Here is a 26,520-nt window from a genome sequence, read left to right on the forward strand (position 1 = left end):
GGAACAGTACTGGGACTCAAACCTAGTTTGACTGCCAGTTCACTCAAATAGACTCCAAATTAATTTATAACTAATTATAAATTTAAAATTAATTTATTTCTGAGAGCAAAAACAAATGGAAAATTTTAAGTCAGCACATATGTTTAGAGGAAATGAGAGAAATTTCAGATGCACTTAAAATAAAATGCAGTAATTTTAACAACCCTGGAAGTCCAATAATGCAAGTAATGCTATCTCCCATCTTTCAGATGAAGACACTGAGGAACAGAAAGAACAAGTGATACATCACGGGTCATACAACTAGTAATGAGAGAAAGGAATCTGAACCCATTTCTTTTGCATTCAAGAACACTGCTTTTATCAATATGCCAAGTTGTTTCCACATCTTAGATACCCCTCCCTCACTGTTTATCAGTTTCTATTTACAACTTTTGAACTATCATCATAAAGTTTACATTTAGAAAACCCTATCTAAAAACAATAATGCCCAAATTTTGCCATCTTAAAATTAAAGCCTCACCGACACATCAGTTACTATCAGTGATTCAATAGACCTCCTGCCTCTCTGATTTTGATGGACTTGCAGAATAAAGTGCTCAAATAGCCTGTTAATCACAATGGAAAGTCCTGCTGATGGCTCCCAATTGACATTTCATTCCCTTGCTCTAAAATGCTTTCATTAAATCCATTTTTCAGAAGTTTGATGGCCACTCTAGACTTAGAAACAGTTGAGGAAAGAGAGATGGGAGGGAATAATGGGGAAAGTCAGTGGAAGACTTGAAAAAGGAAAAAGATTTCAACAGAAATTGATTATCAGGGTGGCTAGGTGGCACAGTGGATAAAGCACCAGCTGGAGTCAGGAGTACCTGGCTTCAAATCCAGTCTCAGACACTTAATAATTACCTAGCTGTGTGGCCTTGGGCAAGCCACTTAACCCCAATTTGCCTTGCAAAAACCTGAAAAAAAATTGATTATCCATTTTCTTTTTTACATTTGTCTTAAAATGTCCATTTTGGTGGTGGTGGTAGGGAGGGCAGGAAAGCAGAGGGAGAAAAAACTAGTCCCAACTATTTCAAGATCTCATTGTCACAAAGAGCAGAAACACATAGGCAAGAAGAAAGGAGAGGAATTTATAATATTCTTTCTTTGTAATCAGGCTCTATTTTCCATTCTTAAAAATGTTTTGTTTGATACTCTTTTATCCCCCCCTACATTACAATCCTCCCCTATTGACACATTCTCCTCCTCATCTCTCTCTCTCTCTCTCTCTCTCTCTCTCACACACACACACACACACACACACACACACACACAAATAGTTCTCCTTTGAAACAAAGATTGTCAAGCAAAATAAATCAATCTACTCACCATATCTGAAAATATAGGCTGCATTCCTTATCTCTAGTCCATGACTTCTCTGCTATGAAGTGGAGGAGCATTATTTGCTATCCTTTTTCCCCCTCTCTACCATTAGTCTCCTAAAGATACAGCTAGGAACAGAGTTCCGAAGTATTTCAATGTTTGTTTTGCTTTGTAATGTGGTTACTATGAAAATTATTCCCTGGGTTCTGCTTACTTCATCCTGCATTAGTTGATAAAAATTTTCCCAAGTTTCTCTGAATTCTTCACTTTCACAATTTCTAATGGTGAAATAATATTCATGTAATATGTAATATTCATGGACTACAATTTATTTAGATAATCCTCAATTGATTGGAAGATATTTTGTTTCCAGTTCTCTGCTGCTCCAAAATTTCTGTCCACATACTCTTTTTTCATCTGTCTTTGATCACCTGGAGACACCTTTAGAAGTGGTATAAGCAGGATCAATGCTTTTCTGGGGAATATGATTCTACATTATTTTTCACAATTGTTAGACCAATTCTACCTACAATGCATTCATGAATATTTGTTGACTGTCTTCTAACAACTATTCCATTTACCATTTTCATTTTTGTCATCCTTGTCAGTCTGATGGGTGTTAGGGAAAACCAGACACCCATTTTCCTGCCCTGTTGAATCAGAAGCAGTCCTTCCAGGTTCAATCATTCTTCATGGCATGATGAAGATATAAATGTATCTTCTGGAGCAACTTCAGAACATTAGAGCTGTAAATGGGTTACAAAAAATTTCTCCTGCATGTAGCAACATAGTCCAAACATTCCCTGGCTTCTCATTTGGCTTTTGCCCCAGAGTCCGTGTAGTACAGGGCTCTGGCAAATGTCAGATCATGAACATTTGAATGTCCAATCAAGTCCTAATTTAGTACACTTAAAGAAGCTTCAAATGACTGCTATGAAATAGATCCCATTCCTATGTTCACTCCATTTATAATGCTGTTGTGGAAGTCTTTGAAAATCTTCAATCAACAATCAACGAATTAGTATTAATTAAGCATCATTTATAGTCCTAACTCTATCCTAAGGAGTGGAATGTGTATGTGTATATGTGAGATATAAGAAATATACAGAATACTTAGACAAGAAGATGCCATGAAATAGATCAAGACAAGAAAAACATAAAATATAATTAGGTGCTAAATTAGTTAGGAGATAGTGTATGGATTTGTAATCATGGTGACCTGAATTCAAATCCTTTCTCAGACACTTAATAGTTTTGTGATGCTGAGCAAATCACTTTTGCCTGAGTTTCTTCCTGTAAAACGGGGGTAAAAAAAGCACTTACTTTGAGGGATTGTTGTGAAGATCAAATTAGATCATATTTGTAAGGCACTTTGTGAAACTCAAAATGCTATATAAATGCTAGTGATTATTATGATATATACTCATATATATATATGCACATACAAAAAATTCTATTATTATCATCATCATTATTATTAAAGAATGCAGGAGTTCAGAGAAGGGTGAAATCACAGTAGATAGGAGTATTCAGAGAAGGATTCATAGAGGAATTACATCTTCTGATGACCCTTGATAGATGAGTAGCATTAGAATAGGCAAAGCAAAGAACATTTCAGACCAGAGGAATAGTGTTGACTCCAACCAAGGTTTCCACTAATCTTCCATATGAAAACAAAGTATTTTTGATAAGCATTAAGACCAAGGGACCCAAGCATACTCAGTCCTTGGGTGATAGGCTATACTTACAAATTTAATACACATTTCTCCTTCAGTCATGTTTAGGTAACAGCCCAAATTATCTTTTATAAAGTATCTGGCCCTGCTAAGGTCAAAAGTGACTCTAGACCACAGGGTTACATTTTCAGAAGTGAAACCTGTGATGTTTCGTCCCATGTGGGGAGGACATGGTTCCTCCTGTCTCTACCTAATTCAAACACTTATTTACATTGGATCTAAAGTAGTTCATACAAAGTTTCGAGTCAAGGGAGTTGAGTGTGAATCCCAGCTCTGATATCTATTTGATCTTGGAAAAGTTAGTCACTGGGCCTTAATTTCCTCCCCTATAAAAAGGAAAGTGGTTGGAAGAGATAAATGTTAAAGTTTCTTCTAGTGTTAAACTTAATTATACTATAAGGGATTTTGAATCTCACATTTTGAATTTCACAATTTCACCATTTGACCTCTATGTGTCTTCCATTCAGGTGTACTTACCTGTCAACTCAAGACAGTCATTTAGTAAAGTAAGTGACAGATATCATCAAAATTAAAGGTTTAATTAATTTTTCAAAGTGCAGTTACAAGTAGGAGCCTTAGAATTTAGTCCAATCCTTCTTTATGGATTTTTAGCTGTGAGAGTTGGTTTTAGCTTTTGTGTGGTGAGGATTCCTTTGTCAGGCAATCTGATGAAGCCTGCAGGTCCTTTCTCAGAATCATGAGTATAAATGCATGAGTCAAAATTCATTGGGTTATAAGAGAAACAAGTTCTATTGATATACAGTCATCAAAATATTAAAAAAATATTACTCCAATAAAGTACTCCTGGTCTATGCATGCCTTCTTAAATTAAGAAATTGGTGAAGAATAACTCTATAATAATCAAGAGAGAGATTTCTTTTATTCTAAAGAAAACAAACTAACCCTTAAGATATCACTATTGACACTCTTAATCTGGAAACATGTCAGACAATATAGTTTAGTTAGGATGACTCTATCAGAACCATTTATCTCATAGTCAGCAAACAGCCTAGCTGACTGAGCACTAATGATTTCTATTCCAACTTCCAGAAATATACAGTTAACCCTTCCTTTTCCATGACCAGGGTCTCACCAACACTAGCTAGTCATGGCAGTCCATTATGGCATATATCTACTATCATCTGGACAGAATATTGGTTTCTACAGCTTGTATTTCAGCCAACTCAATTTTCTTGCTCACTGCAACTTGGGTTTCTTTTAATTTGCAGCTCTCCAAATGAAAAAAAAATAATGTACTGCAGAGCAAGGGCACACTGACTGACAGGCAACATAGTATAGGAGAAAGAATTCTTCATTTGACCTGGGTTTCAATTCATTAAAGCTAAATTTAATCCACTAATTCAATCACTTTCCCTGTGGGTAACTTGTTTCCACTTGTGTAAAATGAAAGGGCCCCAAAGTTGTAAGATCCCTTATAGCTCTAACATTTGATTAACCTAGCTCTAATGTTCTATAATGATATGCTCCATACATGTACATGATACTCTATAATTAACAGATCAGGGAATGTTTCAGGATTCAAAAATAAGTTGTATGTTGCCTCACCTTATCCCATCCTCCTCAATAATACACTTGGCTATGGTTTAAAAAGTTAGGAGTTATAATCTAAAAAGTTGAGCTCACCACCAACTTTCCATTTCTCATCTTAAAAGTAGCAAATAGTTTCATTACTTATATACTCTATGAGAAAGTCAGGAAACTCATTTGAGTCCTTTTGAAAAGTAAACCTTTGAACTACATTCCCAGTGAAGTTAAGGTGAGTTAGTTGAAAGAGCATAAATGAGCCTCTGGAGAAAGAGAGAGAGAAAGGAAATGAAAAATTCCCAAGAGAAACAACTTCTTCCTTATAGAATCTAATTTTAAAAAGTCAATGGGTGGAGAAATGTATGAGATCAGAGAGTTCATGCATGGATTATTTTTCTAAAGGAAAAAATACATCCCTATGTGACTTCCATGTTTCCATCAAGGTGTCACAGCAAGTTTGTGTGGTAGTGGACTGTATCTGTTACATGATGAGCTGGGAAAGGGCAGGCTAGGCTATCCCTGGGTCCATAATAACTTCAGGAAAAGCTTTGAATCAGTTTCAAGGAGATGAAATAGCATAATAGCAAGAGGTCTGGTACAAATGGAATCAAGGAACCAGGAACTCTGTTAAATTTGGATAACAACTGGTCAGGTACCATAGCAAAAGCCTCAGCAAAGAGACTCAGTAAAACAAGAAGTCAGAATTCATTCAAGGAACCTATCTGGATAATAGGGACAGTTCACCAACAGTAAGAAAGGTGTCTGATGTGGTATCAATTCCAGGGACATTTAAATGCCAAAGACATGGCTAGAATGGGGAACATGGAAGTAAGGGGGAGCAGAAGCATGACATTTTCTGAAAGAGGAACAGAATACAATTTCTAGGGCATTCTATTTACTAATATCTTAAATAAAATTAAACCAAGATTCATTTATGGTTTAATCAAAGATCTTGTAGTTTAACAAATTGTACTCACATCTGAGTAATACCCTACTAGGAGAAAAAAATACAACTTGTAGGCTATAACACAATGAAAAGGATAGTTAACTAGGAGAAAAATATCTGTAAAGCAGAGCTATCAGTATGTAGACATATAAACAGACCATCAAGGAATACAGAAGGATACTTTACTTCAGAGAATGGATGACAGTCCATGATATGCCATCAATGGTGATTTGACTTCCAAAGGTAGCATGCACTTCAAACACCAGCAATTACCAAAGGAAGCAGTCGGGTTATTCAAAAGAAAAGGTGATATAGTGCAGAGGCAGTTCCAAGCTTACTCTTTTGTATCTGTATACATGTTGTTTTTTTCCCAAGGAAAATATAAGTTCCTTGAGGACAAGGATTGTTTAGTTTTGTTTTTATCTCTGTATCACTTAAAGTGCAATGTAAATAGTAGGAGCTTAATAAATGCTTGTTTATTAACAGGTTGAACCCTTCTAGTATAACTTAATCTCTTTCTCTCCTATCCTAGTTTTTAGAGTTGCAAGGGATCTTTGAGATTATGTAGTCCAAATCTCTCATTTTATAAGCTATGAGTGCTCACTGCTTGTTTTTCAGACTGTTTTTTTTCTCTCTCTCTCTCCAAGCTCTAAAAGACATTTCTCCTGTTTCTTCAATATATCTCACAGTGGTTGGCACAAAATGGGGATCTTCTCAAAAAGTAATTGATGATTAATAGTCTTTTTTTTCACTCAAGTGTCTTTGGAGACCACTATGGGAAGATTTAGAGAAAGCAGTATGGACCAAATATTCCCCCCCACTTCCCTAAGCCATAAAGTCTTAAGAGTCTATATCTGGTTTCTACCTAAACCAGTTCTAGAGGGAGGAATGTAGGAAAGGAAAAGGGAGGGATTTGGTTAATATGATGAGATAGGCCGGGGGAAGCTGGACTAACCACACACTAACTTGGACAAGTTCTCTTCTGTAAAATGAGGCTGTTGAAACAAATGATTTGTAATGCCTCTTACACTTCTAAAATCTTGTGCTCTCATATCCATATACAGGCTCTTATAAATCACTACATAGGTTCACCAAAAAAGGAAAATAAGAACAAAATTCTCATTTCTATCATGTGTTTTTTTTTTAATTGCTTCCCTCATGACAAACCTATAAGGCAGGCAAGTGGAGGTGTTAGTTTCATTTTATAGATAGGAAACTTAGTATCATAGAAGTTAACTGACTGGTTACAGAGATATTGAGTGTCAAATATATTTGTAATTCTGAAGTTTTACTGCTGGAGAGGATCTTAGTGGTGAGTTAATTAAATCTTCTTATTTTATAGATGAGGGAAAATGAGACTAAGTATATATATAAATAACATCCTCAAGGTCACAAGGCAGAGCTAGGACTAGAACAGAAGTTCTTTACTCCTCATCCAGTGTCCTTTACATTCTACCACTTTGATGGTACAATGTGTAGCTCATCTTATGACTAGTCTGACCAGGGAGAGATAGGCCCTGGAAAAGGAAAGACATCATGCTGCCATGGCAACACAGCAATGTCTTATGTAATGTAACATATGAAGCCCAAACTTTTAGAGAAACCTTTTTTTTAATGTGACCATGTAATGATGCATTAAAAGACCCAACAGCTGAATAATGATGTGGTCAACAAATTTCACAACGGCCAAATTCTCAGAGTCCCAGAATTTCAGCATGTGAAAATACCTCAGAGATCATCTAGTCCAATTTATACTGGAAAATGAATCCATTCTGAAATACTCCAAACTAGGAGGGGGGGATGTAAACCCCCTCTACCTCCTGTGAGGAGAACCTACTGTCTCCAGAGGTTGCGCTTTTCACATTCAACAGTTCTCATAGAAACATTTTCCTTCCATTCAGCCTAAAATCTATCTCAGCAACTTTAAAGTCAGGCACTTATGAAGCACCTACTATGTACAGAATACTACACATAAAAAAACAAAGAAAGCAGTTTTAACATTCAGGGAGCTTACATTCTCTTGTCAGGGGAATGATTTAGCCTGTATATGGATGTCAACTCAAAGTAATTTGGGGTAGAAAGGGAAGAGCAGCAAAAACCTAGAGGAAAAGAAAGGTTTTCTTCAGGCGATGACGTCTAAGTTAAGCCTTGATAGAAGTTCTGAATTCTAAGATGTAAAGACAGAGTTGAAGATATGGGGACCACATGTACAATGACATAAAGACAAGGAAGGAAGGATGTGATTTAAATATATGAAGAGGACAAATGTGTAAGTGAGAAAAGCAGATAAACCTGAGAGAAATTATGGAATATCTTAAATGGCAGGCTGAGAAGACTTTTTTTTTCTGTTTTTGCAAGGCATTGGGGTAAAGTGGCTTACCCAAGGCCACACAGCTAGGTAATTATTAAGTGTCTGAGGCAGGATTTGAACTCAAATACTCCTGACTCCAGGGCCAGTGCTCTATCCACTGAGCCACCTAGCTGCCCCCTAGAAGACTATTTTCTCTAGACTAATCAAAATCTTTTCTTGCAGGGGGTGGGGTTGATATCAGAATTATTTGTATTCCATGTATATCCATTTTGTCAGAGAGAGGGGTGAAGAGAGGGAGGGAAGGAGATAGAGGAAGAAAGGAAAAGGAGAGAGGGAGTGGGAGGAGAAGAAGGAGGAAAAGGAGAAGGGGGGGAGAATAGCATGAGATTCTTTTTCAAAGAACTTAACTGAAATCCAGTGCCCACAACATACTTCTAATCTACCCATCCAGAAAGAAAAGAAAAGGTAAGCAGAAGGACATGACACTAGACTGGCATGTCTCTTTCTTGATGAAGAATACGGATTCTTAGTTATCTTGAAAAGTTCATAACCCATCATTTTATTTGCAGATTCCAAGGTCCATTGTTTTCTTGGAAATTGGGACATTTGTATTTTTTTGAAGTTGGGACTCTTTCCCATTGTCCATGATCTTTCAAAGGTTCTGAAGATGGTTCAGTGATCACATTCATCACTTCTTTTAGGACATTGTAATTTAGGCTTTGTAATTCAATCAGGCTGGTGATTTGAATTCACTGCGAGTGGTGATTTTTTTATACCTTCTCACTTATCCTGGGTTTAAATTCCTTTTTAAATATTTTTTTCTGTCCTTTACAGTTTAAACATCATGTCCCAACAAAGTTCCACTCATTTTTCTTTGTTCTACCCTTTAGGCAAAAGGAGAAAAAAGTTCCAATTCCTCTTCCATATGACAACCCTTCAAATACTTGTAGACATTTGTCATGTACTCTCTAAGTATCTTCTCTATATTAATTCCTTTAGTTTACACTCTCATGTGACAAAAATTCTTAAATATCTTTATTTTCACTAATATTTAAGTGAAATCTAGCATTTCCTTCAATTATGATTTTTAAAAAAATTATTCTGAGAAGGCCCATGGGTTTTGCTAGACTACAAAGGGGTTGACCACACAAAAAAGGTCAAGAATACAATCTTCTGTAATCTTACTGTTCCAGTTTGTCTTCTTCCTAAATGTGGAACTGACAACTTTCCAGGGTGCTCTGGCCAGGGCAATGGATATTGCTTCCCTCACTCTGGACATGTGAGTTTTCTTGATTGGCATACCATGATATGTGAGCTTGTAGTCACCATAACCCCTAGCTTTTTTCCACACAAATTGCAGTCTAATCATACTTATTTAATTGTGAGGTTGATTTTTTTCAATCCTTACAATGAAATTATATATATCCCTATTAAAATGAAGTTTATTAAATTTAAACCTATTGCTGTAGCATGTTGAGCTATTTTTTAGGTGTGGGGAGGGATTCTTATTATCCAACAGGTTGGATTGATGTCATTTGCAAAATGGCCAAATCATACATCTCCTTTTAACCCTTTAGCCAATGGCTCTCCTGTTAACTTCCTCTGTCACCTTGAGTCATTTGTAAAATGATGATTTCTAAGGTTCCTTTCTAGTCAATCTTTGAAGTAGTGTATAGCCTTGATTCCTAAGCCACTTTCCTGTTTAAAATCTTTTTCCTTTTCTTCTTCTGTTTCCTTGATTATGAACCCTAAGTGACCCCTAAAATTCTTTACTCCCTAAATTCTTTAATCTATACCTACAATTCCATCCATTTATATTTGTAAGTGACCTTATAAGTCAACTTGGCCAGTCCATACTTGAAGCAAGAATTCCTTCTGTAACATTCAGGTGTTACATCTAGCTTTTACTTCAATACTTTTAATTATAGGAAAATTACTATGTTACAAGGCAACAAATTCTATTTTTGGACATTTTCTCATCTCTAAGGACAAATTTGTTCTGCCTTAACTCCAGTGACTTGTTGAAGAGGCAACTTTACACATCAACAAGATCAACCTCTCTACATATATTGCAGACTACAGATTGTCCCCAGTATCATCTTTGATGCTTGCTTAACCTATAGTAATTCTGCATCATTTCTTTCTCTGATCCCTACATCACCATCACTTCCATCCTTTAAAAAAAGCAAACCCTTTATAGATTTTACTGTCTCTGCCAGCTCTTACCTTGTACCTTTTCTTACATCAGACAAATTCCTTGAAGCTGTATATATATATATATATATATATATATATATATATATATATACACACACACATATATATATATGTGTGTGTGTGTATATTCACTGCTTCCACTTCCTAATCTTACTCTCTTCCAAACTCTCTGCAATATGACTTCTAACTTCATCATTCAACTTAAACTATCCTTTCAAAAGTTATGAAAGAACTTTTAATGGTCAATTCTGATGGACTTAGATCAATTCTCATCTTTGACTTCTCTGAAGCACCTAGGAACACTGACACCTTCTTTTCCTAATACCTCCCTTCTTTGGGGTTTCATGTGTCTATCAATGTGTCTGGTTGCTCCTTTTTAGTCTCTCTTTCTGAATCATTCAAATAAAGTTTCATAATTGTAGGAATAATCCAAGATTCTGTCCTGAGTTTTCTTCTCTCTCCTACCCTTCCATGACACTTTCCCAATTCTCTTGATGACCCTCCATTCTTCTAGTTCTTGAGGTCTGCAACCTCAGTGTCATTCTTGACTTGTCATTCTAACACATCCAATCTGGTACCAAATCTTGTTGTTTCTATTTCTTTTGTTTGGCATTTGAAAGCCTTCACAATTTGACCCCAACCTGCCTTTGTAGACTGATAACAAATAACTCCTTTTCATACAATCTATAGTTCCAGTCTGGACATTCACACTCCATTTTGCCTCCTTCTCTGTGTTTGTTCATTGGTCATCTTTGTCTGGAATGTTTTCTCTCCTCATCTCTATCCCCTGACTTCCTTAAAGTCCAAGCTAAAATCTCACGTTCTATAGGAAGCCCTTTCTAAACCCTTTTAATTCTAATATCTTCCCTCTGTTGATTATTTCCAATTAGTGATGTATATATCCTGTTTGGACATCATTATTTATATGTTGTCTCCCTCTTTATATTTGAGATCCTTGAAAACAAGAACTTTCTTTTACCTTTCTTTGAAACACAAACAGTGTCTGGCACAAACTAAACTCTTACTAAATGTTTATTGACTGGCATCACACTCAATTGACATTGACACACAGTTCAACAAGCAGCAGAGCTGAACCTCTAACCTATATCTTCTCTACCCCAAAACCAGGCTTCTTTCCCCTGTATTACACTGCTTCCACATGAGATCCAGGGCCTGAAAACCTAGCAGATTTCCATATATGGAAAAGCTCAGCATTGCTTCAAATGGGAAAGGAAAAAGTAGTCATTCTGTATGATAAAGAAAAGACTAGGACCTAGTTAATTTTCTAAAAGCCTTATACAAGCTGCCCCAGACACAATACTTGTTAGGGATCATCATAGGATCAGAGATTTAAAGCTGGGATTTGGCAGAAATCTAATCTCCTCCAACCTTTTAAGTGGATTCCTTTCAGTCCACTTGTGCCCATCCTTGGCATGACTCAGGTCCTGAAGTAAGCTGACTTTTGAAGGGAGTGCAAGTCATGCAGAAAAATTAAGTCTAGAATTCAGGTATGATACTTGGTCCAGGTTATGAGTAACTGTCTTTCCCCAAAGGATAACTAACACAAACTGCACCAGGTGGGCATAGCCAAGAGAAAATACAGAATGCAACCAGACTTTTTTCAGTAACTATTCCTACCCTAGCAGGAACCAGGGACCCAAGACATGAACAAAGGTATCTGCATGGCACAGGGGAAATAATGTTGGACTTGGGCTTAGCTCTGTGACCTGAGGAAGTTACTTAACCTTTACCTGATGCAATTTCTTCATCTGTAAAGTGGACATAATGATAGCAATTACCTCTTAGAGTTAATTTGATGATCAAATGAAATAGCACAAAAGATATAACACAAATGAGACTATCCATAAAGTGCTTCATAAACCATGAAGTGCCATATGAATTGTGGTTGCTGCTATTGTTATCATTTTTCAGGGTCCCAACTTATAGAAAAAAAGGAAAGAGCAAAGATATTTGAGAAATGTGAAAGAAACAGGATTTATCTTAAACAACACACTGATTAGGCACCTCTTATCTTTCTCTCCAATTCCTCCCCAACCCCCCAATTCCTTTGTCTATGTCAACCAAACCCACTAGTTAATCTTGTAGCTATGTACCTTTGCTGAACCTGCTTTCTCCTTTGCCTGTTGAATTCTTAGTCACCTTTAAAACCCATAAGTAAAACCAAACCAAACCAAACCTTTAATGATTCCAATTACTTCATGTACCTTACTGATAATCTTCCTTGCTCAGCTCAGATCTCACAAAGCACTTTTTGCTATTTCTCTGATGGTTTGTTTCTTTTCTCCTTGCTGCAATCTTAAATTCCTCAGGAGTAGTGACTTCTTCTCACCTAATCTTTGCATTACCTCCCTCATTACCAAGCATAGTGCTTTTGCACATGGTAGGAAACAGATTAATTATTTCTTAATGCATTTGTACCTCAGACACACAAACTATTCTGAAGAAAGAATAGTCCTTAAAAAAAATAGACACACTTAAGAAATGCATATATATTTTGGGATGCCATTCTATTTTCTTTTTTCCTTGGGAATTTCTTGGGAATGCTATGGAGGAATCATCAAAGTATAAAGATGCTGTCTGTACTTCTTCCCCTTCTCCTTTCTGGTACTTCTCAACCTTCACAAGGTTGAAACTTCTGAACTCATCACTTAGCTGAAACTGCTCTCTTTCTCTCCAAAGTTGCCAACTGACAAAACAGCAAAGCTGCCAAAGTTTCTTAATGGACAAATCCAATGGTCTTTTAAAATCCAATTCTTATTCTTTTCTATCTCTCTGCATAATTTGCTCCTAGTCTTATTGAATACTTCCTCCTTTCTCTTCTAATCCTTTTTCACCCTAGAACTGGTCATTTCTGTCTTCTTTGCTCATTCACCATCCATATCACTACCCTAAAACAAATTATTGTGCATTAATATAATGGAAATATTATTGTGCCATATGAAATAAAGATGATGCCTTCAGAGAAGCAGGGAAAGACTTAGGTGAACAGTGCAAAATGAAATGAGCAGACCCAGAAAAACTATATACAATGAATAAAGGACAACAAAACAATCAAAACTGAATGCTTCAGAAAGTGACTAAACTTGGTCCCAAATAAGAGATGTGAGATATTGATTGTCCCTGATCCTTTGCAGAAATGGGGATGTGAGATATTGTATATAATGTCAGACTTTTTTGAAATTTTGTTCAGTTTTGTGGTTTGATTTTTTTCTTTGTTTCTTCATGCTTTATTATAAAAGATGGTTCTCTGGGAGGGGTTAGGAAAGACTCTAGTAGATCATGTAAAAACTAAAGATGTCAACAAAAATTTATTTGAGAAAAAAGAAAAACAAGAAATACCATATAATATATTATATATAATAAAAGGTCTTAATGTTATATTAAATATGTAGTCATATTATATATTAAAAATGATCAGTGTTATTTGATTTTTATTTGATCATAAAAGAGTTGAAAGCAGTTCAATAAATTGAATCACAATATTGAAAGCTTTTACCTAAGTGACAACTATTTTGTTTCCAATTCTTTGCTACCCCAAATAACACAAATAAGTATTATTACAATTATTTTGGGTTTTTTTTGCAGGGCCTTTCTGTCATTGGCCTTTTTAGTCATACTTAGTAATGTAATATCTGGGTCAAAGGGTATGGAGATTTTGGTCATTTTCTTTGAATAATTTCCATAATGATTTCCAAGCAGAAGTATGTGAATTTTGTAATCTATTCTCTGCATTTCTCTATTCTTTTCACAGTACTTTTCTTACTCAGAATGACAACTGTTACAGCTGTGAACTTGGGAAGCATTAGGTAAAAGAGTTGCAATTGCTTAAGACTGGTAAAAGCCATAGACATATCCTGTTCCATCATTAAGGGTCATTAACTTTACAGTTCTACTTCTGAGGATTAGAAAGATGAAAATAAAATTAAAAAAGAAAGTCTAGAACAATGACCCTGAGGGTGAAGCCAGTGTATTCTCTTGAACACAGGAAAATAATTTTGCTTACATTGCAAGGAAATTGGTTCTGGGTTGGGAGTCAAAGCTAGGACAGAAGCATTTTTCAGCTACAGTACTTTAACCCACCCAGGTTAACCCATTTTCCCATCCAGGGAAAATGTATAAGTGGTGTTGATGGAATGGATTGGGGAAGTAAATTAAGTCAGTCAATGCGATTAAGGTAAAAGAAATGGGGACAAGGAAAAATATATTTTTGAGTGGGTAATATATTTTTTTCTCTTCCTTCCTTTCTTTTCCTTTCCAAATGTGGTGGAACAGGTTATGATGGGTTTTGAATGCAAAATGATTTTGTATTTGATCACAATGGTGATAGAGAGCTACTGGAGTTTATTGATTTGAGGGGTGACACGGTCAGACCTTCCCTTAAGGAAGATGACTTTGACAGCTAGTGGAGGATGGATTGTAGTGAAGAGAGATAAGAAGCAGGGAAACCAACCAACAATCCAGGTGTGAGATGATAAGAGCTTTCATCAGGATGGTAGCAATGTCAGGGGAGTAAAGGGAGCATAGACAAGAGCTATCATTAAGGTAACACTGACAGGTCTTGGCAATAGATTAGAGATGATGAGAGAGAGAGTGAGAAATTGTTGACAATTAGGCTATGAGTCTGGGGGACTGGAGAATGGTGGTGCCCTTGACAGTAATAAGAAAGTCTGGAGGGGAGGAAGGTTTTGAGAAAAAGAAAATGAATTCAATTCTGTACATGCTGAGTTTAAGTTGACATGTCTATAGGACATGCAGTTTGATATGTCCGTTAGATAGCTGGAGATGTGTAACTATTATAGATCATCAAAGAGGTCCTAGATAAGCATATTTGACAATCATTAGCAGAGAGATGATAATTGAATTCATAGAATGATTACTGAATTGAAGATTGTCATGGTTCCTCCATAGCAAAGTCAGTAGTCAATAAATATTAAGTGCCTGTAATGTGCCAGACAATGCAAAGGAAGAATACAACTAAAAGAATTAAATTATTGTCAAAAATACCATTTAAATATGATCTCCTTCATATCCTACAAAAATATCCCATAAAGAAAAACACTGAGCAGAAGTATATGCTCATTAATCCTGCTCTCTATATACATGACAGCTGTGTCAATGTACATATATATGTGTGTATGTGTATGTGTGTGTATATAAAGTATGACTAAGTCATACACACACCTGTCCCTAATTCTCTTTTTCCCTCTGTTATTCTCATGTATGTGTATGTTTTTGTGTGTGAAAAATATAAATAATATAGTACACTAAATAAGCATACATACATACATGTATACATCTATATGGCAGCTGTGTTTTTGCCCTTCTAATAATTTAAACCCATATGTACCTACATAGATATGTCTATGTATGCATATATATATATATATATATATATATATGCAGAGAGAGAGCGAGAGATAAGACATCTACTTATATTCAAATATCAATAAAATGTGTTTATTAAAAAAAAAAAAACCTTAGGCCCAGGCTAAATGTCATCTTTATGAAACTTTTCTTGATTTCTTCAATTAACTGTTCTCTAAACCTTCTTTAAACATACAGAACACTATGAACTCGAAAATTCTTTATTCAATAACAGCATCACAAGATCAAAGAGTTATTCATTTTAGTAGCCTTTTCATATGTCTACTATGTCCATATCCTTTGTGTCCATTTCTCCTCCCTATTGTCAGATTATGAGATCCAGAAGGGTTGGAATGGTATCTTCTTTCTAGAGGCTAAAAGACTGTAAGGACTCATAGAAATGTTTGAATGGTTTAGAAAAATAAGGCCATTACTTTTCAATACTATCAGATAACAGTAATAAGAGAGACAGATCACAGAATAGAATTCAAAGCAAAAAGATTTCTTGGAAACCATGTAATCTAACATCTACATTTTTTCTTTTTAGGAAGGAGTTGAGGATTAGAGGAGGGGGGAGTTAACTGTTTAAGGTCCCCCAGCTAGTCCTAGAACCTAAAGCTTCAGATTCTCAATCTGGGTCCTATTTATATTAGGTCATACTTTTTTTTCTCTTCATCTCTAATCAGCAGGTCCATGCAAAAGGAACTATACACAACCTCCTACACTAGATACAAAAATAAATCACAAATGGAAATACTGGGGCAGAACTGAATTTGTCATAGCTATCAAACTTGGAAGCTAGAAGTTAGTTTTAGAGTCAAGAGTTGGAAAAATAGCTTTTGAGGTGGTAGGGCACTATTTATGTTGCAGTGGTAAGAATATGAACTCAAGAGACAAGAAATTAGTCTTAATCTTTGCTCTGCAACTATCAGACTGTGAGACCTTCAGAGTCTTCTCTTTGAGCCTCAGTCTGCTCACTCATAAAAGGACAGGGACTGGATTAGATGACCAGTAAGGTTCCTCTTCAACTGATAGTCAATGAGACAGGGTAAAGAATGGGAAGGAAATGGTGGTCAGGGAAACACTATAGTAGATATATTCCAGCTGTACTGTATGACAAGAAGTATAAAAAAGATCCCATTCAAGAAATAAGGGATCATCCCCATCACTGGGACTCAGTCATACTGGAATGAAAGCTTAATATGAACAAGTTCTGAGAATAGAAAAGAACATAAGCTTTCCTGGAAACCCAGAATTGAAGGTAACCCAACTGCAAAAAAAAAAAAAAAAAAAGGCCAGCACAAAAGCAATTAGCCATGAATTCTGCACAGACGGCTGTTGTTTTTGACCTACTGAGATAATCATACAGCTGCACAGTGTCCAAAAATGGAACTGGTAATTTGTCATCTTAGCCCAGCCTTCAATTTTTCCTGCTCCAAGACCCTAGAACTAGCAGCACATTTCCTGCCTTACCAATCCACTTCTGGCAATGCCCTAGGGAAGGAATCATCCAGGATTGAGTTCTAAAAAATAAAGATGAGACACTTAAAACATGTGGCTAAACACACACACACACACACACACACACACACACACACACCACACCACACACCACACAGAGTCTCTCATCCTCCCTCATCCTCCTCCTTCCTTCTCCCACTAGTCTTTTAGTCTTCTGGCTGAACTCTAAAAGAAGAATCAATCTTATCAATATTACTCAGGCAATGATAATAATAACTATTTCCAATTCAGAGTCCTTTCTTTATGACAACTGCAAAGTGGAATGTGTAAGATTATTATCTAATTTTACAGATGAGGAAACTAAAAGTCATAAAGATGACTTATCCAAGGTCATAAACCTACTTGGAGTTGGAGTCAGAAATCTATTGAATTCAGATTCCAGTTTTTTTTAACATTATACCACTGATGCCAGCCCATCATGTTATGAATGTGATAAATCTGCTAGTAATCTAAACAAACACATATTGTCTGCTTCCTGTGTCAAAGGAAGACTCCTCTTTAACCCTCAATTTCACTAAGGGCCCAGGGCATGACAAAAACATAAAAACATCCATTCCTAAAAACCCTTGATTTTAAAAGGGTTTTTTGATTAAAAGAAATGAAATGTGGGAGAAAATGCAAACACATTAAGTATCTAGGGTCCTGTTGTGGGTGTGACAGCTGAACATTTGCCAAGAAAGGGTGTGCCCCTACTCCATCTGGTCTACAGTTTTAGTGTCTGATTAAAGGTTGACATTGAGAAAAGAGAGAGAGTGGGTCAATTCATCCTAGCCACGGAAGAGAACCCTAGAATGTTTCAGCTAGAAAGGGGCCATGCGCCTCATTTTACATATCACAGGATCACAGACTTAGAAGTGGATGAGTGCTCAGAGGCCATCTAGTCCATCTAGTCCAAATGCACCATTTTACAGATAAAGAAACTGAGGTCCAGAGAGGGGAAGTAACTTTCCCAAGATAGGGGAACTTGGACTAGAATTGAGGTTTTCTTAACTCTCAGTCCAGGCAATGTTCCTTCTACTGCATCACATAACAAGTCCTGGGGGTACTGCATAAAAAATTAATGACAAAGACAGAAGCATTTTCATTTGGCTTCTTCCCCATGCCTTGACACTTCTTTCTTCCTCTTCACCAAATGAAGCTTATGTTTTGTTTGTTTTTTACCATGTGGCCTGGATGTTGCTATAGGATGGCCATCTTAAACATGGATTCTAGACTCAGCTCTGCCACTGGCTTGCTGGGTGACTCTACGGGAAGCACAAAACCTCTCTGGGTCTCAATTTCTTCATGAGTAAAATCTAGGACCTGATTTAGCTCAGTGATTTCCCCATTGATTGGCCTGCATAGCCCAAAATATGCAAATATACATTGTGTAAGTACATAAAGGCATAGATATGAGTGGCATGAATTATCAAATTACATAGAACTATTAAGACTATTTAATACAAATTTATTTATTGAATTCATGGATACTAGTCAGTGCACATTTTCTCAATCAACAGACATAAGTTTGAAAATGTGTTGAGATAAATGGGTCTTTATATTAAAAAATGTCTAGAATCATAGCTAGACAAGCTAAAAACCTTTCTTAGCTTTTCTATGATTTGTCACAGAAATTAATGGGAGAAGTGTCTCACTGCTTCTCCTTTTGCTTCTAGTTTCACTTATAGTTATCATCATCATCACTTATAGTTATCATCATACATATTATAGTCATCATACTTGACCATGAAAACTGTTCACTCTAACAGTAGAATGAGCGGCAACCTGGGAAAGCGTAGTGAACTAGGTCCAGAAAAGGAGGAAATGGGTTCAAATTCTCCTTCAGCCACATACCAGCTGTGAACCTGGACAATCATTACTTCTCAGCACTGTGAGCAACTCTCTAAACCAAGGGTTCTTCATCCTTTTTGCGGCTTGACCCATTTGGCAATCATCCTGATGATGCCTGTATGTCTTCTCAGAATGAATTTCAATTGCATAAAAAATTCAAGGGATGACAAAGAAAACCAAAGGTCATTAAAAAATGTAATTTTCCCCTCATTCAAGTTCATAGACTCCTGAAATCTATCCATAGACCCCTTCGATGTCCATTGACCTCGAGTTGAGAATCCCTATTCGAAGACCATAAAAATTGAAAAGAAGGTGCTGACCCACATTGGAAAGGGGGAATTTTCTTATCTTGGAACTGCCTTAACCAGTGAAATCACAGGTGCAGTCCATATCCCTATCTTAATAGCAGAACCAAAACTAACTTGGTTTCTATATTCATACATGATTATATTTAGATATTCAGTGTTCCCATTTCCCTAACATTCCCCTCTGACTTACAATGAGTTTTGATCCTTGTCTCTTTGGACCTCTGAGCATTTCTAAGGAGTATTTGGTGAGCAGAATGTCCCTTTGGGGAACTGGAGAATATTAATTTTTTTTTTCATTTTTCCTTTGTCTGAACCTGTTATTCCTAAATTTAGGTTTTTTTTCTTTCATCTCCAAATAAATGATCCTTTCATTTTCACCTGTTTGGGTCACTGCATTGAGATCATATTAAAAAGTGAACATCAATTCAATTAGCTCCATTTTCATCATTATTGTCATTATACACACACACACACACACACACACACACATATATATAGTTTTCCCAATTACACTTATTTCACCTTGCATCTGTTTATATGTCATCTCATGACTCCTTATATTCTTCTCAATCATTGTTTCTTACAATACAGTAATATTACATTACATTCATTCAGGACAATTTGTTTAGTCATTTCCTGGTTGAAAGGCATCTACTTTGTTTCAAGTTCTTTGTTACCACAAAAAAGCTCTGCTGTAAATATTTTGGTGGAAATTAATAAGTCAGCTCATCAGAAAACGACTGAGTATTAACAATGTAATCAGTCTTCAGGACTGGGAGAAACATACTCAGCTTGCACACGGTAGCTGATCTCAGTCTGCTAGAAATGAACAAGTGTTATCACTGACAGATGGAGAATTTATTATATTTGCTTCAACTTGACTCATAACTAGATAATGGCAAAAAGGAACTCCCTTCTCATCAACTTTTCACTCCTAACCTACTTAATTTTATATACTATAGTGTTATTATTTTAGATTCTTTTTTAGCACAGATGTAAATGGAAGCATTTTGCTTCATATCCATTTGCCTAAATTCATTGTCATTCAAGAACCTGCCCTTGCCATTCATACCGGGGTGGGGGGATCCCACAACTGTACATGGAGGTTACATTGTTCAGATTAAGAAATATAGTTTATCTGGTTGCTGCAGGGCACTGATCAATAATGAACTGAGCCTAGAACTGAATAGGAGGAAACCATACCATTTGGGAAATGGTAGAGACTTTTTCCAATATGATTGCATGTACTTCTCACTGCTGGAAACATACTCCTTTTCAAAAGCAACATTCTCCCAGTGATACTATAATTATGGTATGATTTAGAAGAATCAAAATTGCAGATCTCCCAAAGGGTAATGGAAAGACTGTGATGAGTATGAGTAGCAGCTACGTGGTACAGTGGATAGAACACTGATCTGAATTCAACTCTGGCCTCAGACACTGACTCTTATGACATCTCATTGTCTCAGTTTCTTTAATTGTAAAATCAGGATCATATGAGAACCTACCTCCCAAGGATTGTTGTGAGGATCAGATGAAATGATATTTGTAAAGCAATTACCTCAGGACATAGTAGGTGCTCAATAAATACTTGCAACACTTCATGATAATGGACCTGCTCATCTCAGCAATACAATTATCAAAGACAATTCTAAAGGTCTTGTAATGGAAAATACCACCCACATCCAGAGAAGGAACTATGGAGTTTGAATGTAGACCGAAGCATACTATTTTCTTTTCTTTTTTTCTTTGCAAGTTTTTTAATTAAGTGGCTGAGATCACATTTGAACTCAAGTCTGCCTAACTCCAGGGTCAGTGCTCTGTCTACTGTGCTACCTAGCTGCCCACAAAGCATACTATTTTCAGTTCTTAAAATTTGTTTTATGATTTATGTTCTTCCTTTTTGCTCTGATTCTTCTTTCATAATTAACATGAAAATATGTTTACCAAATTTATACATGATCATCTATATTAGATTACTCTCTGGGGGAGGGGGGAGAAAGAAAAATGTAGAACTCAAACTTTACAAAAATGATTGTTAATAATTATCTTTTCATGTAGTTGGAAAAATAAATATATAATTAAAAAAATAAAAGCTTAGTTGTATTCCTTTGCCTTCCTTTACCTACCAATAACCAATAATGACTTACTTGTGAAAGTAAAACAAAGGGCAGCAAATTATCTATCTATCTATCTATCTATCTATCTAATGTCCCACTTACAAAAGACTAGAAAAAGGTAAAGGGCCCCTCATACTGTGAAAATGAAAGATAATGGATGTACTATGCTGCTCAACAGATACCCACAAAATAGAAAAATTAAAAGAAGGTCTCTAGCTTACTGGGTGGATCCATTGTAGGGAATTTTTTTAGACAATAATTTCATGAGGCTACTAGGTGGTACAGTGAATAGAGTTCTAGCCCTGGCATCAGAAGGACCTGAGTTCAAATCCAACCTCAGACACTTGATTATCCAGCTGTGTGAGCCTGGACAAGTCACTTAACCTCACTGCCTTGAAAAAAAGAGAAAAGAACTCCATTTTTTCAATGAATAAAAAATCTAATTTCTCTTCTCATTTTCTTACAATATGAACAAAATCAAGCAAACAAATTCCTATAGAAGATTTATAGACAATAACTGTCTAGGATGGAAAGAAGAGAAGGAAGAGTTGGGGAACATCACTAGTAGAGAGAACACTTTTAAAAAATTCTTGTTCTATTCTCTCAGGCAGCTCTAGCTAATATGGAACAGTTTGCTATTCTGAGACAGACTGAACAAATCCAGGCAGACAAGAAATACATTAAATTTTACTAGATCATTTATAGAAAGTTACAAACTTACTAGAAGAGGAAACAGGTAAACAAGTCATTCTTAGTTACTATTGAAAACAGTAACACTGACTATCTTCTGGTCTTAGGAAGGCTGCTTGAAGACTAATAATGACAATTATTGACATTTATGTTATGTTTTATGGTTTGCAAAGTACTTTACAAATATTATTTTATTTGATTCTCAGAACAGTTCTGTTCAGGTGCTCTAATTATCCTTACTTTACAGGCAAGGAAATTGAGGTAGAAGAAGTTAAGTGACTTGCCTAGGTCACATGGCTAGTAAGATTTAAGGCCATATTTAAACTCATGCCTTCTAACTCTTGCTATAGTCCTCTATCTACTGTACCATCTAGCTGACTAAGGCAAAAGAGTAAATAGCTCTCTAAATCCCAGAGAATCCAAATAGAACAATACTGACAGCCTTTTTTCTTTCTTTTTTAAATTTTTTTATTTATTTAAGACAATGGGGTTAATGTGACTTGTCCAAGGTTACACAGCTAGGTAATTATTAAGTGTCTGAGGTCAAATTTGAATCCAGGTCCTCCTGACTCCAGGGCTGGTGCTCTATGCACTGAGCCACCTAGCTGCCCCTCTAACAATTTTTTCAAACAAGCCTCTGGCCATTTTAGTTCCCTAGAGAAGGGAAGAGAGGCATCACCATGGGTTGGACTTGGACACCAGTTCTGGTGCTGCCCACTTACTGCTCATAGCATAGTAGATTTAGAACTAGAGATTTCAGATATCATATAGTATACCACCAACATTTTATAGATGAGAAAATTGAGGTCAAGGAGGTTGCATGATTTGCTGAATGTCAAAAAGTATCAGAAGTGGAATTTGAATGCAGATCATCAGACTCTAGAGCTCATCCTCTTCTCACTGTACCACACTGAATCTAGGACAAGTCACTTCAAATCTCTGAGACTCGGTCTCCTTATCTGTAAAATGGAAGGAATAATATCTGCCCTGTCTTTGTTACAGCATTGGGAGAATCAAGGGTGATATTATACATGAAAATACTCTGTTGGACTAATGTAAGGGATTTTTATTATTAATAAACCAATAGCTCTTTCCCCAGGGAAAGGAAATAAGGTTCTCTTCAACTATTATCACATATCCAGAATTTGCTGGATGATGGCATCAGAAATTCCGGGCTAAAAAGAACCTGAAATGTCATCAAATCTAAAATCCTTGTCCTGTATCTTTCCCTCTGCCCCTCTGCTCTTGACCCTTCTTCCCATCCAAACCCAGTCAACATAAGATAACTTACCCAAGGCCAACAGAATTCAGAATCAGAATTGAGATGAGAAGTTTCAGGCTTCCAGATTCCAAGTCCTAAGAACAGACCACTAGACCATGCCCCTGAAAAACAAGAGACACCTGCTGTCATTCACCTACCTATGGATGCTTAACAAGGTTCCGGAGTGGAAGCCCCAAGTGTACACACCAGGCTGCAGACTTCTTTCAGAATCAGCTTGCTTTTTATTAAGTCAGCCCGCTAGGCTGTGGAGACTTTGCCACCCTTATACTGAAATAAATAAAAATCACAGTTCTTGGCTTCAGGCCCAGCTTTTAATTGCTAGATGTTTCTAGTAGGTGGCTTTAGCAGTCTGTGATCAGAAACTGTCTTCTGAGAAAAGGAGTCGCCAGTCTCAATTTCTGAAAGTGCATGGCTTCATAACAAGGAAGGTGGTGAATGAGAGAGGGGAGGGGAACAAGGGGTGGGGTTGTGGTGGGAGAATGCTTGGAGCAAAAGCAATACTGTCAATGGGAATTAAAAAAAAAATAAACAAACCTGAGTACTTATTATAAGGCCACCAGATGGCGCAGTGGATAGAACTTTGAGTGTACAGTAAAGAGATCCTAAGTTCAAATGTGACCTTGGATAAGTGATATTACCTTGACTATAAAATGAACTCTCATAGTATTTTTAATGTGCCTCTTTCACAACATTGATCTTATGCCTAGCAGTATTATATTTATGAATTCCAGCAGAGCTGAAAAGGACCTTAGAGATAATCTAATGCAAGGGTTCTTTTCTAGTTTTGCTGTCATAGATAGCATGACACTTGGTAAAATTACAGAAATTAACAAAGTCTTTCCAGAATCATGTTTCTAACACAAAAGATAAAATAAACATGTAAAATTAATTATACTGGATATAAAAATTAATGTAAAAATATTTTTTAAAAAACCTCATAGGCTCTAGGTTAAAATCCCTTAGTCTAGTCCTAAAGCTGAAAGTGAGGTCCAGAAGTCAAGTGATTTTGCCAAGGTAAATTAAAAAATAAACCTAAATCCAGTCTTCCTTATTCCAAGTTCAATGTTTTTGATACTTCTATAATAGTTAACATTTATAAAGTGCTTATTATATATGTGTACATATACACATATGCATATCTACATATATTTATAGGTAGATATTTATATCTATCTATCTGTCTGTCTGTCTGTCTATCTATCTATCTATCTATCTATCTATCTATCTATCTATCTATCTATCTATCTCAGACACTCTTCTAAGAACTTTACAAATAGCTCATTTGATCCTCACAATTACCCTGGGAAGAGGGAGCTATTGATATATTCAACTTATAGACAGATAAATAGGGGTTTAGTAACTTGCCCAAGATCATAGTTGTTAAGGAGTATCAAAGGTCAAATTCAGGTTTTCCTGATTTCAGGTTCAACATTCTAGCTTCTGTACCACCCACATACTACAACCAAAGTTCCTATATAACGTAGAAGTTGCTTTCTTCTTTGTTTCTTTAAAAAAAATTTCTAATTATATATACAAATCTTTAACATAATTTAAAATTTTTAGTTTCAAATTCTCTTCCTCACTCCTTTTTCTAATCCCTCATTGAGAAGGCAAGCAATTTGATTATAGGCTATACTTATGCTGTCATGAAAAACAGTCTAAAAATTTCTTAAAGGGAGGGATTCAAATGTGCATTTCTTCCTCTTTTTCCCTCTCCCTATACATTTACAGGGTAACTATGTAACACAGCAGATAGATCTGTGTGACCCTAGAAGAGTCACTTAATCCTTTCCCCCAAGTTTCCTCATCTGTAAAAGGAGCTGGAGAAGGAAATGGAAAACCACTCCAATATCTTTGCCAAAAAAATCCCAATTAGGGCCACAAATAGTCAAAATAGGACTGGAAAAAAAAAACCAACCAACAGCAAAAACACCTTCAGAAGAATGCTTTGCTAAAATAGGAACTCAATAAGGTTTTATTTAATATAAGACTAAAACCCCATCTACACTCATTCCTTTCCCAAGATTCAATATTAGGGGTAAGATGATGGGAGATCATCAATCATCTCTTCTGACACTTGAATTTTTAATTAGCTTTGCAGACCAGCAGGGAAAAAAATAAACAACATATCTGAAGAATGGCAATGGAGTTCCCCTGTTTTCTTCTTAAAGGACTCACTTCTTTAATTCTGATACAAGGGTTTAGGGAAGTATTGAAAGCTTAAAACATACATGCAGCAAATTATGCTGAAATTCTATTCAGGATCAATATTTTGCCCTAAATTCTGAAAGCCAAGAAATTCCCTGAATTTCAGAGTTGGTGTTAAATCCCTTACATACACTAGGAGGTAGGAACCTAAAAATGGAGTTGGAGGACATATGATTTAATCATAACTCTATTACTTTTTATGTGTGGGGCATTAAATACATTACTTAATTTTCCTTGTTTCCTTGTTTCCTCATCTGTAAGATGAATCAGATTGGGGAGATCTGCGGACGGAAATGTAATGACTTCAAGATACATAGTGAAACTTACTTTTTTGGATATGGGCAATGAAGGAATTTTTTTCCCCTTAATCATTTGGTATAAGGGTTTTGTTATTCTTTCTTTCCTTCTTTTTTGGTAATGGGTCTGGGTGTGGAGAAAAGAATTATTGTTAGGGTCCCTTCCACAAATGAAAAGGCTGGAATGAATCACAGACAAACAAGACAGCTTTGAAAGTTAAATGTTGGATTTATTAATATGCCTGGCTTAGGGGACAGTTTTTAGAAAGGTGCAGAATTAGGTACATGGAGAACACCAGATAGGTCAATTTGTTCAAAAGGGCAGTTCTCAGACTTTTGGGGCTTGAGATCCCTTTTCATTCTTAAAAAATTAGTGAGGACCACCCCCTACAAAGAGTTTTTATGTGGATTATATCTATCAATGGTTATAGTATAAGAAATATCCTAATATCATTATGAAAATAACTTTGACATGTCCAACAGATAGTTGGATGTGTAGGCTGGAAATAAGGAGAAAAGTAGGGTCTGGATGGATTTGGAAATCATTTGTGTAGAGATGTTAGGTGAATCTCTGAAAGCTTATGAGATGAGCAGGAGAGAGTACAGAAGGAAAAGAATGCAGAGAAGAACTTTGACATACACCTAGCCAAAGGGATAGAACACATGATGATGACTTTAATCTCTGGGCCCCTATTTTCTCACATGTCAAACATGGATAATAATATCTGTGGGATCTATGTCACAGAATTGTCATGAGGTTCAA

General features: G+C 36.1%; 1 protein-coding gene across 6 annotated transcripts in view; it reads right to left on the reverse strand.

Annotated features, from left to right (window-relative positions):
* HPCAL1 (hippocalcin like 1) overlaps positions 1-26,520 on the reverse strand; it is a 187,840-nt gene that overhangs the window by 23,222 nt on the left and 138,098 nt on the right. For all 6 annotated transcript variants that reach the window (XM_074209767.1, XM_074209769.1, XM_074209770.1 and 3 more), the window contains one exon: positions 23,263-23,354. The gene's annotated coding sequence lies outside the window, so the exon portion shown is untranslated. The remainder of the gene's footprint in view (positions 1-23,262; positions 23,355-26,520) is intronic.

Source organism: Macrotis lagotis, chromosome 1 (genome assembly GCF_037893015.1).
Source record: "Macrotis lagotis isolate mMagLag1 chromosome 1, bilby.v1.9.chrom.fasta, whole genome shotgun sequence".
In the NCBI taxonomy this organism is placed as follows: domain Eukaryota; kingdom Metazoa; phylum Chordata; class Mammalia; order Peramelemorphia; family Peramelidae; genus Macrotis; species Macrotis lagotis.